At 44.5% G+C, this 14,856-nt stretch overlaps 1 long non-coding RNA gene across 1 annotated transcript; it reads right to left on the minus strand.

Annotated features, from left to right (window-relative positions):
* Nucleotides 1-804: 804 nt before the first annotated feature.
* Nucleotides 805-14,117, minus strand: LOC106591747 (uncharacterized). Its single transcript, XR_014381975.1, has 5 exons — nt 14,022-14,117; nt 13,410-13,508; nt 10,143-11,685; nt 1,649-1,730; nt 805-898 (listed from the first exon to the last, which is right to left on the minus strand). It is a non-coding gene; the product is annotated as an uncharacterized LOC106591747 (long non-coding RNA).
* Nucleotides 14,118-14,856: the final 739 nt, after the last annotated feature.

Genomic DNA, 14,856 nt, shown 5'->3' on the forward strand with positions numbered 1-14,856 from the left:
TAAATTACACTCAAGAGTTCACATATAGGAGGTCCTGTGGAACCAAGTTTCCCCCAATGGAAATCAAATGCCCATCCAACTGATTAGTTCTGGCCCTGTATGATTAGACAGAGATCATATCACAGGAGTCCAGGAAGTGTCCATAGGAGACAGGTGTTCCAATCATTTGATTCAGTTCCATTGTGATCAAGTTCCAATCATTTGATTCAGTTCCATTGTGACCCATTTCCAATCATTTGATTCAGTTTCATTGTGATCAAGTTCCAATCATTTGATTCAGTTCCATTGTGTGTTCCTGTGTACCTCCAGGTTTGAGGAGCAGTTATAGCTGCAGTGTGTGTGATGTCACTCTGAATTCAATACAACAGTACTATGCACATCTCCAGGGCTCCAGACACCAAAACAAGTGAGTGAGTCTGTCTATCTGTCAGTCAGTTGGTCGGTCTATACCTCTATCTTTACCTGTAATCCTGACATCTAACCCCCACCCCCTAATCTAATCAACCTCAGCCAATTCCTCTCTCCTTTCTCTTTGTAACCACACTGGTATTGTGCCCTAAATGGCATGGCACCCTATTCCCTATATAGTGCACTACATTAGACCAAAGCCCTATAAGCCCTGGTCAAAAGAAGTGCACTATATAGGGAATAGTGTGCCATTTAGGGTGCATTTTGTCCCGATTCCTCAGTCAATCTCTCTCTCTGTAATGACACAGGGCCTAATGAATTATAGGCGTTGGGTCTGTATGTTTTATTAATATAAATATTATGTGATTAAGGCCACTGTTCTGTTTACCTCTCTTCATCTCCTCCTCTTCGACCTCCTCCTCCTCCGTCTTTATGTTGGTATTGATATCTTGTATTATGTCTTCTTGTTGTTGCATTGTCCAGAAGTAACCTGCCAGTAAGCATTTAGTTGGACGGTGTATACCATGTGCATCCTGTACATACGACTAATAAAACTTGAAATTTGAAACACTGCTGCCTCCTCAATACACAAAGCGCTAATGGAACTCTCCCCCTCCTCTCCTCCTCCAATCTTCCTCAATACACACAGTGTTTATGAACTCTCCTCCTCCTCTCCTCTCCTCCTTTCCTCCACATCCTCTCCTCCTCAATAAACACAGTGCTAATGGAACTCTCCTCTCCTTCTCTCTCTGCTCTGCTCTCCTCTCCTTCTCCCCTCCTACTCCTCCTCTCCTTCACCCCTACTCCTCCTCCTCTCCTCAATAATCACAGCACTATTGGAATTGAGTCCTAGAAACTAACTGTGTGTGTGCGTGTGTGCATGCGTGTGGGACTATTTCTCTTTCCATCAGAGTTTGGTTGGTAACAACAGTCCATGACAACACATGCAGTAACACTAATCAAATATAATTACAGAAATGTAAAGAAAAGTAGTGCACTATATAGGAAATAGGGTGCCATTGGGGATGCTAACCAAGTTGAGAGCAAATTGTAGTTGTTATTGTTATTAATCTTATGAATCGTGAAAAATGTAATAAGTAAATGTTATTGATCCAATTAGAAGGCTTGGTTAACGAGCTGCTTATTTCTCAATTTCTGACTTTAATCAGATCATTAATTCTTTTTTAAAGCAGAACATCCCTATCATGCACTTGTTAAAGGCACTGTACCGGTACTGTACCTTTCTGCGTTGTGTTCTGGTGAGGTGTAGGTGGAAGACAAGTCTCTGGACACAATTCTGCCGGTTGTCTCTCTTTTAGTGACTACATGGAATGGATACAAATAAAAAAACAAAAGGTTGATGCTGCTGTCTGGACTCCCACACACAAGTATATCAAATCAAATGTATTTATATAGCCCTTCTTACATCTGCTGATATATCAAAGTGCTGTACAGAAACCCAGCCTAAAACCCCAAACAGCAAGCAATGCAGGTGTAGAAGCACGTATATTAGCCTCTCTTTATCATGCTCTGAGCCAACTCACGTCAACAACAAAAACTGCATTGTACAAAATGTACATGCTCATTATTTCAAAAGACTCACATTTCATTTTATAGATGTTGTACAGAGATAATTTGCTAATAAATGCTAAATATTTCTTAGTGTACTATTGTGGTATTATACCGGAGGTATACTAATGAGGCAACAACGCCATTTTTGACATGACCAGACAAGTAACAAAATGAACAGCTAACTAATTAGCACAAACATTACATATCAAATCGTCACATTTCACAACATACATGCATGGAATGGACACAAATACAAGGCAAAGGTTGATGCTGCCGTCTGGACTACCATACACAAGTATATTTGCCTGATAAAAGACAAAAGAGTGCAGAATTCCTGTCAGAAAACTCACGCTGTCTGCACCTGAGACCCTCTCCTGCAAAGGTAACGGTTGCTGGGCAAGCCTTGCAAAGTTGCAATCAAAGTTGCACTAAAACACTATCCCCATTAACACTAATATAAATATTCCTAAAAACAGTAGTGCAACACTAAATCAATGACGATATAATTTTCGATTGTCTTTTTTTGTACATTTGTGGACATTTGCGAACATGTGCATTCAAAAGACCGGAGCGTACATAACACATACCTCTCCTCATCACGCGCTGAGCAAACCGAGGAGTAAAAGCATGGCTCCCGTTGATGACCTCACAGCATTAACACAATTTAGAAAATAAATACAATACAATAGTTCACTCTTAAAAGTAGTGTAACACATCTCAAAATAACCTTAAAACAATTAATTTGAATAAATATGAGGGATTTTCGGTGAAATACATAAAGTATATGTTATACCTGTCAAACATACGTAGCATTTGCAACAGGTGTTGTGCCGAAAATCTCCCCCTTCACGTTCTTCATTGTTGCGACTTGATTGCTAGTTGTCGTTTCTGCTCTCCACTCCTTTGTCAGTTTAGCGTACATTTCACTGATCTTAGTAGCAGGAAGCATTTTTGTCTGCAGTTTTCGGTTTGACTATTTGTTTCAAATGTATGTGGCGGTTCTAGCTTGTATGGCGCCCTGGGCGAACCCCCCCTTCAGCGCCCCTTGTCGCCCCCGGCTAGATGCCCCTGGGCGGCTGCCCATGTCGCCTGTACCTAAATCCACTACTGATTTTTGTATTAGTCTATAAATAAATCTCTTTGACAAAATTCGTCATCTCTCCCATGTCTTATTCAACTAGTATTTTTGAAAGTGTAAGGATAATAATTCAGCCATAGTTGTTCTGAAATGTTTATTGCTTGCCAACATTTTACTCCCTCCTCTATGTTTAATATAACACACATACATTAATTATTAATTTCGGTTGCCTATCCTGACGTGAAGTTTGTTCTATAGAAAGTATTTGAAGTGTTAAAAAACGTAGCTAGCGATCGTCAATACGTAGCTAGCGATTGTCAACACGATAGGATCTGAATGTAGGAAGAGACGCGTCACACACGCCTGTTTAGACAGTTTTCACAGCCTTCTTGTTATGAAGTCAATCAACTGTATTCGCTTCTCAAGTCAAGGTTATTGAGTTGACGATGTTTTGTGCTGTATAAATGTTTGGGAAAGTATTTGTTTTAAGCAAATAACGCCTGCCAGCTGCGAGAGAAAAGTAATCGCTTCTGCAATAAAATCCGACGGGCTAACGGTGCATGAACACTAAATAGCGGTAAATTGCCGCGTGTCTCTTATGCCGCCCATTGTGACTCGCTTGTGGGCGTGCTGGGAGCATATGGCAGCATGTAGCAGCATGTTCGATTGGGAAAAGAGAGAAAGTAAATGAACTACCTAGATAGCTGAATGCAGCCTGCCGCAATACTTTACAGTTATGTCAAGTTGGCTGGATGTCCTTTGGGTGTCGGGCCATACACGATACACACGGGAAACTGTTGAGCGTGACAAATCCAGCAGCGTTACAGTTCTTGACACACTCAAACCGGTGCACCTGGCACCTACTACCATACCCCGTTCAAAGGCACTTAAATCTTTTGTGTTGCCCATTCACCCTCTGAATGGCACACATACACAATCCATGTCTCAATTGTCTCAAGGCTTAAACATCCTTCATTAACCTGTCTCCTCCCCTTCATCTGCACTGAAGTGGATTTAACAAGTGACATCAATAAGGGAGTATACATTCACCTGGTCAGTCTATGTCATGGAAAGAGCAGGCGTTCATAATGTTTTGAACAAACAGGACACGCACGCCTCTGAGAATCACGCAGCGCTGCTGGGCTGGCCAAAGGCACAGTAGGGTCACACATGCCGCTTTGAATGGGTCGGTTGTGTGAAGAGGACACAAATAACTTTGTCCTTTTTTAAATATTTATTTTGAATGAAAACGTCTTCACAAATCGTGATTTTATCAGGAGAGAAGATATTCCATGCGGTAATAATCCGATTATTTCTCTCTCTGTCTCTCTGTCTATGGCGCACAGTTCACCATCTGCATTTTTTGTGATACCGGGAGCACGTCAGCTGGTGCGTGGTAGCTGCAGTGTTAGTAATAACAGACAGCATTACTGTGCAGACACGGAGGACCGTCTCTCGCGGGTGACGAGTCCGGGTCCGTTGCATTTCTAACTGCCATGGGGAGAAAACGGTCGGCTAAAAACACTCCGTCTCAAGGGTGAATGACCGCACACCGAGAGGCGAGCGAGCAGATGCTGTTAATTCAACAACCAAATGCAATTGATTTTACATACAACAACACCAGAAGCTATTGTCAGAGCTTTGGGCTCTAAACTTTTATATTTCTTAGTTATATCTTATCTAAAACTTCCCCCGATATTGGGTGTTTGGACTGGAGAGAACGGAAGGTGAGTACATCATAAGAGATGGAGGGAGAGGGGGACTCATTTAAGGTTAACTTGAGTGTATCAATGTGGTATCATGTGGTATATGCAGTACTTAAATGTAGAAATGCAACCAGTGTTTCTGGCTCTCTCTCTTCTGCAATTCCTTTTCTCTGCATGGTCTCTCTTTTTCTCTTCCTATATTTTTCTCTCTCTCTCTAGGTCTGTCTCTCTCTAGGTCTGTCTCTCTCTAGGTCTGTCTCTCTCTAGGTCTGTCTCTCTCTAGGTCTCTCGGTCTCTCTCTCTAGATCTCTCTCTCTCTAGATCTCTCTCTAGATCTCTTTCTCTCTAGGTCTCCCTCTCTCTAGGTCTCTCTCTCTCTAGGTCTCCCTCTCTCTAGGTCTCCCTCTCTCTAGGTCTCTCTCTCTCTAGGTCTCTCTCTCTCTAGGTCTCTCTCTAGGTCTCTCTCTCTCTAGGTCTCTCTCTCTCTAGGTCTCTCTCTCTCTAGGTCTCTCTCTCTCTAGGTCTCTTTCTCTAGGTCTCTTTCTCTAGGTCTCTCTCTCTAGGTCTCTCTCTCTAGATCTCTCTCTCTAGGTCTCTCTCTCTAGGTCTCTTTCTCTAGGTCTCTCTCTCTAGGTCTCTTTCTCTAGGTCTCTTTCTCTAGGTCTCTCTCTCTAGATCTCTTTCTCTCTAGGTCTCCCTCTCTCCATGTCTCCCTCTCTCCAGGTCTCTCTCTCTCTAGGTCTCTCTCTCTCTAGGTCTCTCTCTCTCTAGGTCTCTCTCTCTCTAGGTCTCTCTCTCTAGGTCTCTCTCTCTAGGTCTCTCTCTCTAGGTCTCTTCTCTCTAGGTCTCTTCTCTCTCTAGGTCTCTTCTCTCTCTAGGTCTCTCTCTCTAGGTCTCTCTCTCTCTAGGTCTCTTCTCTCTCTAGGTCTCTCTCTCTAGGTCTCTCTCTCTAGGTCTCTCTCTCTAGGTCTCTCTCTCTCTAGGTCTCTCTCTCTAGGTCTCTCTCTCTAGGTCTCTTCTCTCTAGGTCTCTTCTCTCTCTAGGTCTCTTCTCTCTCTAGGTCTCTTCTCTCTCTAGGTCTCTCTCTCTAGGTCTCTCTCTCTCTAGGTCTCTTCTCTCTCTAGGTCTCTTCTCTCTAGGTCTCTTCTCTCTCTAGGTCTCTTCTCTCTCTAGGTCTCTTCTCTCTCTAGGTCTCTTCTCTCTCTAGGTCTCTCTCTCTAGGTCTCTCTCTCTCTAGGTCTCTCTCTCTCTAGGTCTCTTCTCTCTCTAGGTCTCTTCTCTCTCTAGGTCTCTTCTCTCTCTAGGTCTCTCTCTCTAGGTCTCTCTCTCTCTAGGTCTCTCTCTCTCTAGGTCTCTCTCTCTAGGTCTCTCTCTCTCTCCTCTGCCATCAAGAGTGGAGTAGATGGAGATGAAGAGGGACGGAGGAGGGAGATATCTTTAAATCAATATCCTAGAAACAGTTGGTTGACCGTTACTATGGTATCACTGGGGTGGTAAAGGCTCAATTTACCGTCAGACTAGAGGGAAGAGGGGATACAACTCAGACTAGAGGGAAGAGGGGATACAACTCAGACTAGAGGGAAGAGGGGATACATCTCAGACTAGAGGGAAGAGGGGATACATCTCAGACTAAAGGGAAGAGGGGATACAACTCAGACTAGAGGGAAGAGGGGATACAACTCAGACTAGAGGGAAGAGGGGATACAACTCAGACTAGAGGGAAGAGGGGATAAAACTCAGACTAGAGGGAAGAGGGGATACATCTCAGACTAGAGAGAAGAGGGGATACATCTCAGACTAGAGTGAAGAGGGGATACAACTCAGACTAGAGGGAAGAGGGGATACAACTCAGACTAGAGGGAAGAGGGGATACATCTCAGACTAGAGGGAAGAGGGGATACATCTCAGACTAGAGGGAAGAGGGGATACAACTCAGACTAGAGGGAAGAGGGGATACAACTCAGACTAGAGGGAAGAGGGGATACATCTCAGACTAGAGGGAAGAGGGGATACATCTCAGACTAGAGAGAAGAGGGGATACATCTCAGACTAGAGTGAAGAGGGGATACAACTCAGACTAGAGTGAAGAGGGGATACAACTCAGACTAGAGGGAAGAGGGGATACAACTCAGACTAGAGGGAAGAGGGGATACATCTCAGACTAGAGGGAAGAGGGGATACAACTCAGACTAGAGGGAAGACGGGATACATCTCAGACTAGAGGGAAGAGGGGATACAACTCAGTCTAGAGGGAAGAGGGGATACAACTCAGACTAGAGGGAAGAGGGGATACAACTCAGACTAGAGGGAAGAGGGGATACAACTCAGACTAGAGGGAAGAGGGGATACAACTCAGACTAGAGGGAAGAGGGGATACAACTCAGACTAGAGGGAAGAGGGGATACAACTCAGACTAGAGGGAAGAGGGGATACAACTCAGACTAGAGGGAAGAGGGGATACAACTCAGACTAGAGGGAAGAGGGGATACAACTCAGACTAGAGGGAAGAGGGGATACATCTCAGACTAGAGGGAAGAGGGGATAAAACTCAGACTAGAGGGAAGAGGGGATACAACTCAGACTAGAGGGAAGAGGGGATACAACTCAGACTAGAGGGAAGAGGGGATAAAACTCAGACTAGAGGGAAGAGGGGATACAACTCAGACTAGAGGGAAGAGGGGATACAACTCAGACTAGAGGGAAGAGGGGATACAACTCAGACTAGAGAGAAGAGGGGATACAACTCAGACTAGAGGGAAGAGGGGATACAACTCAGACTAGAGGGAAGAGGGGATACAACTCAGACTAGAGGGAAGAGGGGATACAACTCAGACTAGAGGGAAGAGGGGATACAACTCAGACTAGAGGGAAGAGGGGATACAACTCAGACTAGAAGTAAGAGGGGATACAACTCAGACTAGAGGGAAGAGGGGATACAACTCAGACTAGAAGGAAGAGGGGATACAACTCAGACTAGAGGGAAGGAGTAGAGGAGACAGGTTGAAGGGAATAAAAAAGTTGTTATCTATCCTCTAATTCTCGTCCGTCCGTCCCTCTCTCTCTCTCTCTCTCGCTCTCTCTCGGTGCGTGTGTGTACAGATGAAGTGGGTAACAGGTGTGTGATGGTGGTCTCTTCACAGAGAGCTACTGTAACATCTGCAACGCTCAACTCATCTCAGAGTCTCAATGCGTGGCACACTACGAGGTTAGTCACTCACACACACACACACACACACACACACACACACACACACACACACACACACACACACACACACACACACACACACACACACACACACACACACACACACACACACACACACACACACACACACACACACCTGTAAATACCCTGTAACAGTTTCCTTTGTCTTGTCTCTTGTCCTTCAGAGTAAGAAACATGCCAACAAGGTCCATCTCTTCTACATGCTTCACCCTGAGGATAGAGGACCTCCCTCCAAGAGACTGAGACCTGACAACGCTGTACGTCTGTCTGTGTGTCAGTGTTTGTGTCTTTCTCGCATCCCTTCTCTCTCTACCTCTTCCTCTGCTAGGCCAACAGTCAGTCAGACAGAATGTTACCTCTTCCTCTGCTAGGCCAACAGTCAGTCAGACAGAATGTTACCTCTTCCTCTACTAGGCCAACTAACAGTCAGTCAGACAGAATGTTACCTCTTCCTCTGCTAGGCCAACAGTCAGTCAGACAGAATGTTACCTCTTCCTCTGCTAGGCCAACAGTCAGTCAGACAGAATGTTACCTCTTCCTCTACTAGGCCAACTAACAGTCAGTCAGACAGAATGTTACATCTTCCTCTGCTAGGCCAACTAACAGTCAGTCAGACAGAATGTTACCTCTTCCTCTGCTAGGCCAACTAACAGTCAGTCAGACAGAATGTTACCTCTTCCTCTGCTAGGCCAACAGTCAGTCAGACAGAATGTTACCTCTTCCTCTACTAGGCCAACTAACAGTCAGTCAGACAGAATGTTACCTCTTCCTCTGCTAGGCCAACTAACAGTCAGTCAGACAGAATGTTACCTCTTCCTCTGCTAGGCCAACAGTCAGTCAGACAGAATGTTACCTCTTCCTCTGCTAGGCCAACTAACAGTCAGTCAGACAGAATGTTACCTCTTCCTCTGCTAGGCCAACTAACAGTCAGTCAGACAGAATGTTACCTCTTCCTCTGCTAGGCCAACTAACAGTCAGTCAGACAGAATGTTACCTCTTCCTCTGCTAGGCCAACTAACAGTCAGTCAGACAGAATGTTACCTCTTCCTCTGCTAGGCCAACTAACAGTCAGTCAGACAGAATGTTACCTCTTCCTCTGCTAGGCCAACTAACATTCAGTCAGACAGAATGTTACCTCTTCCTCTGCTAGGCCAACTAACAGTCAGTCAGACAGAATGTTACCTCTTCCTCTGCTAGGCCAACTAACAGTCAGTCAGACAGAATGTTACCTCTTCCTCTGCTAGGCCAACTAACAGTCAGTCAGACAGAATGTTACCTCTTCCTCTGCTAGGCCAACTAACAGTCAGTCAGACAGAATGTTACCTCTTCCTCTGCTAGGCCAACTAACAGTCAGTCAGACAGAATGTTACCTCTTCCTCTGCTAGGCCAACTAACAGTCAGTCAGACAGAATGTTACCTCTTCCTCTGCTAGGCCAACTGTTTGTACGTATACGTGTACGTGCAGTGTGTGTGTGTGTGTGTGTGTCTGTGTACATGTGTGTGTACGTGTGTATGTGTGTGTGTGTGTGTACATTCAAAGCGCTCTGTCCCCATGGGGGGCACTGGTCCAGCAGTCCTGTGGGTCTGCAGATAAAACTCAGCTTCCTTTGATCTCTGCAATGAATTGGGGAGGTTGAATCTCTCTCTCACACACACATCTCTCTCTCATTCTCTCTCTCCTCTCTCGCTCCTCTCTCTCTCCTCTCTCTCCTATTTCTCTTTCTCTCCTATCTCTCTTTCTCCTCCAGGATAGTGAGGAGAGAGCTGTGGATGGTAACAAGTGTTGTAGTCTGTGTAACATGTTCTTTACCTCAGCCATAGTGGCCCAGTCCCACTACCAGGGAAAGACCCATGCTAAGAGCGTCAAACTAGTGTTGGGCTCCTCACCTACTATTTCTACTACCCCTACCACAGGTAACACACACACACACACACACACACACACACACACACACACACACACACACACACACGTTTTCCAATACACACACACACACACGTTTTCCAATACACACACACACACTTCCCTTAATAAACACGTTTCATGAATACGCACTCCTTATTTCCTGTTTCCTGTGTCAGACTCCTCCCCCTGTCCATCAGACACGCCTCCTCTGCCAATGCCGCCTCCCCCAGCCCCTCCCATTACCTGGCTAGTGACCATGGCAACACAGCATGTAGGTCGTGCTTCCTGTGTGGGGTATGGTTCAACAACCCAGCGATGGCCCAACAGCACTACGAGGGGAAGAAGCACCGCCGGAACGGAGCCAGGAGACAACTACTGGAACAACTAGCTGATAACCTGGACAGCAACCAGAACACAGGTTAGAGGTCAGGGGTTAGAGGTCAAGGATTAGAGCCAGGGAAGCCAGGGCACGACTTCTGCAACAACTGACTGATCATTTGGATATGAAGCAGAACACATGTTAGAGGTCAGCTGTTAGGGGTCAGAGGTTTGGGAGATTAGAGGTCAAACTAGGGTCAAAGGTTATGGCAACTGTAGCTAGGCTCAGGGTCTAAGATTATATAAAGTAAGATTACAGGACCGGTGTTATGGTGGCTTTAGGGGTCGTGGCCCACCCTACCATACCCTGCCGTACCTCCTTGACCGTCCAAATAAAATATTTAAATATAGATGATTTATGTGACCTAGATGCACGCCGACAGAGACAAATAAATCTCAGATAAAGCATCGGAGCGAAACAGCGACTGATATTATATAAGAACGGCTAATAGTAGGTTAACACCATCGGCTTTAATTCACTCAGGAAACAGTCATTCAAGAAGATATAAACGCATATTCCCATGAAACTGATTGACATCAAATGATTGACGTGCAGTTTGGACATTTCACCTGTAAAACGTGAAGAATTATCATTAAAGCAGATGGTGTTAACTAACTATTAGCCGTTCTTATATGATATTAAACTGTTTCCTGAGTGAATTAAAGCAGATGGTGTTAACTAACTATTAGCCATTCTTATATGATATTAAGCTGTTTCCTGAGTGAATTAAAGCAGATGGTGACTGATCAACAAGTAGCCTATCTGAACACTGAGTTGACATCTTATTTGCTTAGCAACAATATAAGCTCAAGAAACTTGCCATGATTGAGGGCCATGTTTTCCAAGTTATATGCAGCTTCGTGTCTGTGTCCTCTGTAGCTAAGCCCACATTTACCAATAACTTTAACTACATCAATCACACCTTCCATGACCTGCCTCCTCTTTCTGACCTGGTCTCGTTGAACTGACATTATCACTCAGAAGGGTACGGATGTCTGCTTTGCTGGTTCTGAGGAAAAAAGCTTCTGCACTTTCTCTATGCGTCTTGCTTCTCTCATGTTCCTGTACTCTCTGATGGGCATGTTTCCAAGCCTGCATGCCTCCTTTGACAAATCCACTATCACTGGCTGAAGGTTTTGCGAATGCAAGACAAACTGAGCAGAACAAGGAGTGAGTTACTTCATAGTATGTCAGACATTTTCTGTTTGTGACATCTTTATAGTGGAATATATTGGGAATGACTCTTTGAGGGGTTTGTTTTGGGTGGTACTGAAAAAATAAGTCAAAATCCTTGGACTGAGGACGGGCAAAATAATCAAATGGATTTTCAGTGCTTTCGCTGTCCCTTTCTATTTTCCCTGTACTGGGCTCTGAACCTCTCTCTCTCTCTCTGCACATCTGGTTGCTCTGCAGAATGAGATTAACATTGTAAATAACCTCAACTTTAACTTGTATTACTTGTACAGTCATCGATTGTACAGTCGTGGACAAAAGTTTTAAGAATGACACAAATATTAATTTTCAAAGTTTGCTGCTTCAGTGTCTTTAGATATTTTTGTCAGATGTTACTATGGAATACTGAAGTATAATTACAAGCATTTTGTCACATCCTGACCAGCAGAGGGAGCAATTGGATTAGTTTTGGTCAGGATGTGGCAGGGTTTTTGTGTGTGTGAATGGTTGTGTTGGTGATTAGGACTCCCAATTGAAGGCAGGTGTGTTGAGTTGCCTTTAATTGGGAGTCCAATATAGGAGTGTGTTTAAGGGGCGTGGCCTACCCACCCTACCACATCCTGACTTATGGCAGCCCATTCTTGGATAATCAAAAAAAAATTGTGGGTTTTTGTTTGTCCACCCGCCTCTTGAGGATTGACCACAAGTTCTCAATGGAATTAAGGTCTGAGGAGTTTCCTGGCCATGGACCCAAAATATCAATGTTTTGTTCCCCCGAGCCACTTAGTTATCACTTTTGCCTTATGGCAAGGTGCTCCATCATGTTGGAAAAGGCATTGTTCGTCACCAAACTGTTCCTGGATGGTTGGGAGAAGTTGCTCTCAGAGGATGTGTTGGTACCATTCTTTATTCATGGCTGTGTTCTTAGGCAAAATTGTGAGTGAACCCACTCCCTTGGCTGAGAATCAACCCCACACATGAATGGTCTCAGGATGCTTTACTGTTGGCATGACACAGGACTGATGGTAGCGCTCACCTTGTCTTGTCCGGACAAGATTTTTTCCGGATGCCCCAAACAATCGGAAAGGGGATTCATCTGAAAAAATGACTTTACTCCAGTCCTCAGCAGTTCAATCCCTGCACCTTTTGCAGAATATCAGTCTGTCCCTGATGTTTTTCCTGAAGAGAAGTGGCTTCTTTGCTGCCCTTCTTGACACCAGGCCATCCTCCAAAAGTCTTCGCCTCACTGTGCGTGTAGATGCACTCACACCTGCCTAATGCCCTTCCTGAGCAAGCTCTGTACTGGTGGTGCCCCGATCCCGCAGCTGAATCAACTTTAGGAGACGGTCCTGGCGCTTGCTGGACTTTCTTGGGCGCCCTGAAGCCTTCTTCACAACAATTGAACCGCTCTCCTTGAAGTTCTTGATGATCCAATAAATGGTTGATTTAGGTGCAATCTTACTGGCAGCAATATCCTTGCCTGTGAAGCCCTTTTTGTGCAAAGCAATGATGACGGCACTTGTTTCCTTGCAGTTAATCATGATTGATAAAAGAAGAACAATGATTCCAAGCACCACCCTCCTTTTGAAGCTTCCAGTCTGTTATTCAAACTCAATCAGCATGACAGAGTGGTCTCCAGCCTTGTCCTCATCAACACTCACACCTGTGTTAACGATAGAATCACTGACATGATGTCAGCTGGTCCTTTTGTGGCAGGGCTGAAATGCAGTGGAAATGTTTTTTTGGGGATTCAGTTCATTTGCATGGCAAAGAGGGACTTTGCAATTAATTGCAATTCATCTGATCACACTCTTCATAACATTCTGGAGTATATGCAAATTGCCATCATACAAACTGAGGCAGCAGACTTTGTAAAAATTTATATTTGTGTCATTCTCAAAATGACACAAATATCATATCATAGCATACATGTTTAGGTTTGTGCTCTTAAGTTGTACCTGAAGGACCCTGCTCTTAGTCTGACTCTGTACTGACCACCATCTCCAGTTCTGCAGGAGCACCTGAAGCTCTAGTGCTGCTGCTGCTTTCTTCTCCACCTTTACAAAGAAAATACTCTATTATCATACTATCATTAGTGTATCAGTAGGCTACATTAATACAGCTCTGGAAATAATTAAGAGTGGTCTCTTAATTTTTCACAGAGCTGTATATTATTGTAGTAACTTGTAATGATGGTACTAATGGCGCTAATGATCTTTGTCATTGCCTGTGCTGTGTCACACAGGCTACTGTGTTACGTTCATGGTTACGTTACTGTAGCTTGTTTCGCTGTACAGTGTATGTGCACTTTCCCTAGCTTTTGTGGCATGAGTCATGATCCAATGCTGGCAAGTCCATAGTCCGGGTTTAACATTTTTTACTAGTTGAAACATATTGCCTTCAATGTCATATTATGATCGCTATGTTGCACTCATTGCTATGATATAACTCCTCCACGAAGACGTGCAAACTGTTTAGCCTACCGGCCGTTGTGTCACTATTATTAGCTAGGCTACTTAGCTAACTATGCTGGGTGTGTGTGTGTGTTTTAGCTAGTGTTTTTGACTGACCTGGTCCCTTACTGGCGAACATGTTGCTTATTTTGCAGCGTCTGTGGCATGGGCCTTTCTCTTTTTTATTCTCTCCCTCTCTGCTCCACCTTTCCTTTTCTGACCGTCCATTTCGCCGTGCGACTTGTCTAAAATGTTTTTGGTAGAGAAGCAGGTAGACCGTTGCTATGTGCGTCGCGGAGAGACCTGATGTCATTTTTGGCGCGCGCATCCTCGCGCGGGGACACTGCAGAGAGAGAGTCTCGATGAGTGGATTCTCTGTCAACTCATTCCTGCTTGCTGTATTATGGCTGGTCAAGTTGACTATTCACGGCAGGCCAAAACGACCCTCAGGCCACCGGGAAATTTCCCGGTGCTCCCGACGGCGTAAACCTACTTTTAGCCGTTCTTATATGATTTCAGGCGCTGTTTCCTGAGTGATTCAAAGCTGTTTCCTGAGTGATTCAAAGCAGATGGTTTTAACTAACTATTAGCCGTTCTTATATGATATCAGGCGTAGTTTCCTGGGTGAATTATCACATGACAGTGATGATGGTCTATTCTGAAATGAAGTATGCCTAACTTGGTGTTTGAGGGTTACATAAAAATATCACATGTCCTTGAGACAATATGTTGTGGGCATCGGCAGACGTTGCAATGCCATCTGTAGGTAAAAACTTTAATTGAGAAATTAGGATGTAATTTTAAAAAGTATATTTTGCGCTCCCTCACCTAAAAACATAGCACTACACCACTGTAATTGAAGGAAAGGTAGCAGGTGCACAGTGCACTGTTCGGATGGTGGGATTATATTGCACTTGAACGTGTGAATGTAACCTACTTTTTTAAGTGATTT

This window comes from Salmo salar, chromosome 02 (genome assembly GCF_965601325.2).
Source record: "Salmo salar chromosome 02, fSalSal1, whole genome shotgun sequence".
Lineage (NCBI taxonomy): Eukaryota > Metazoa > Chordata > Actinopteri > Salmoniformes > Salmonidae > Salmo > Salmo salar.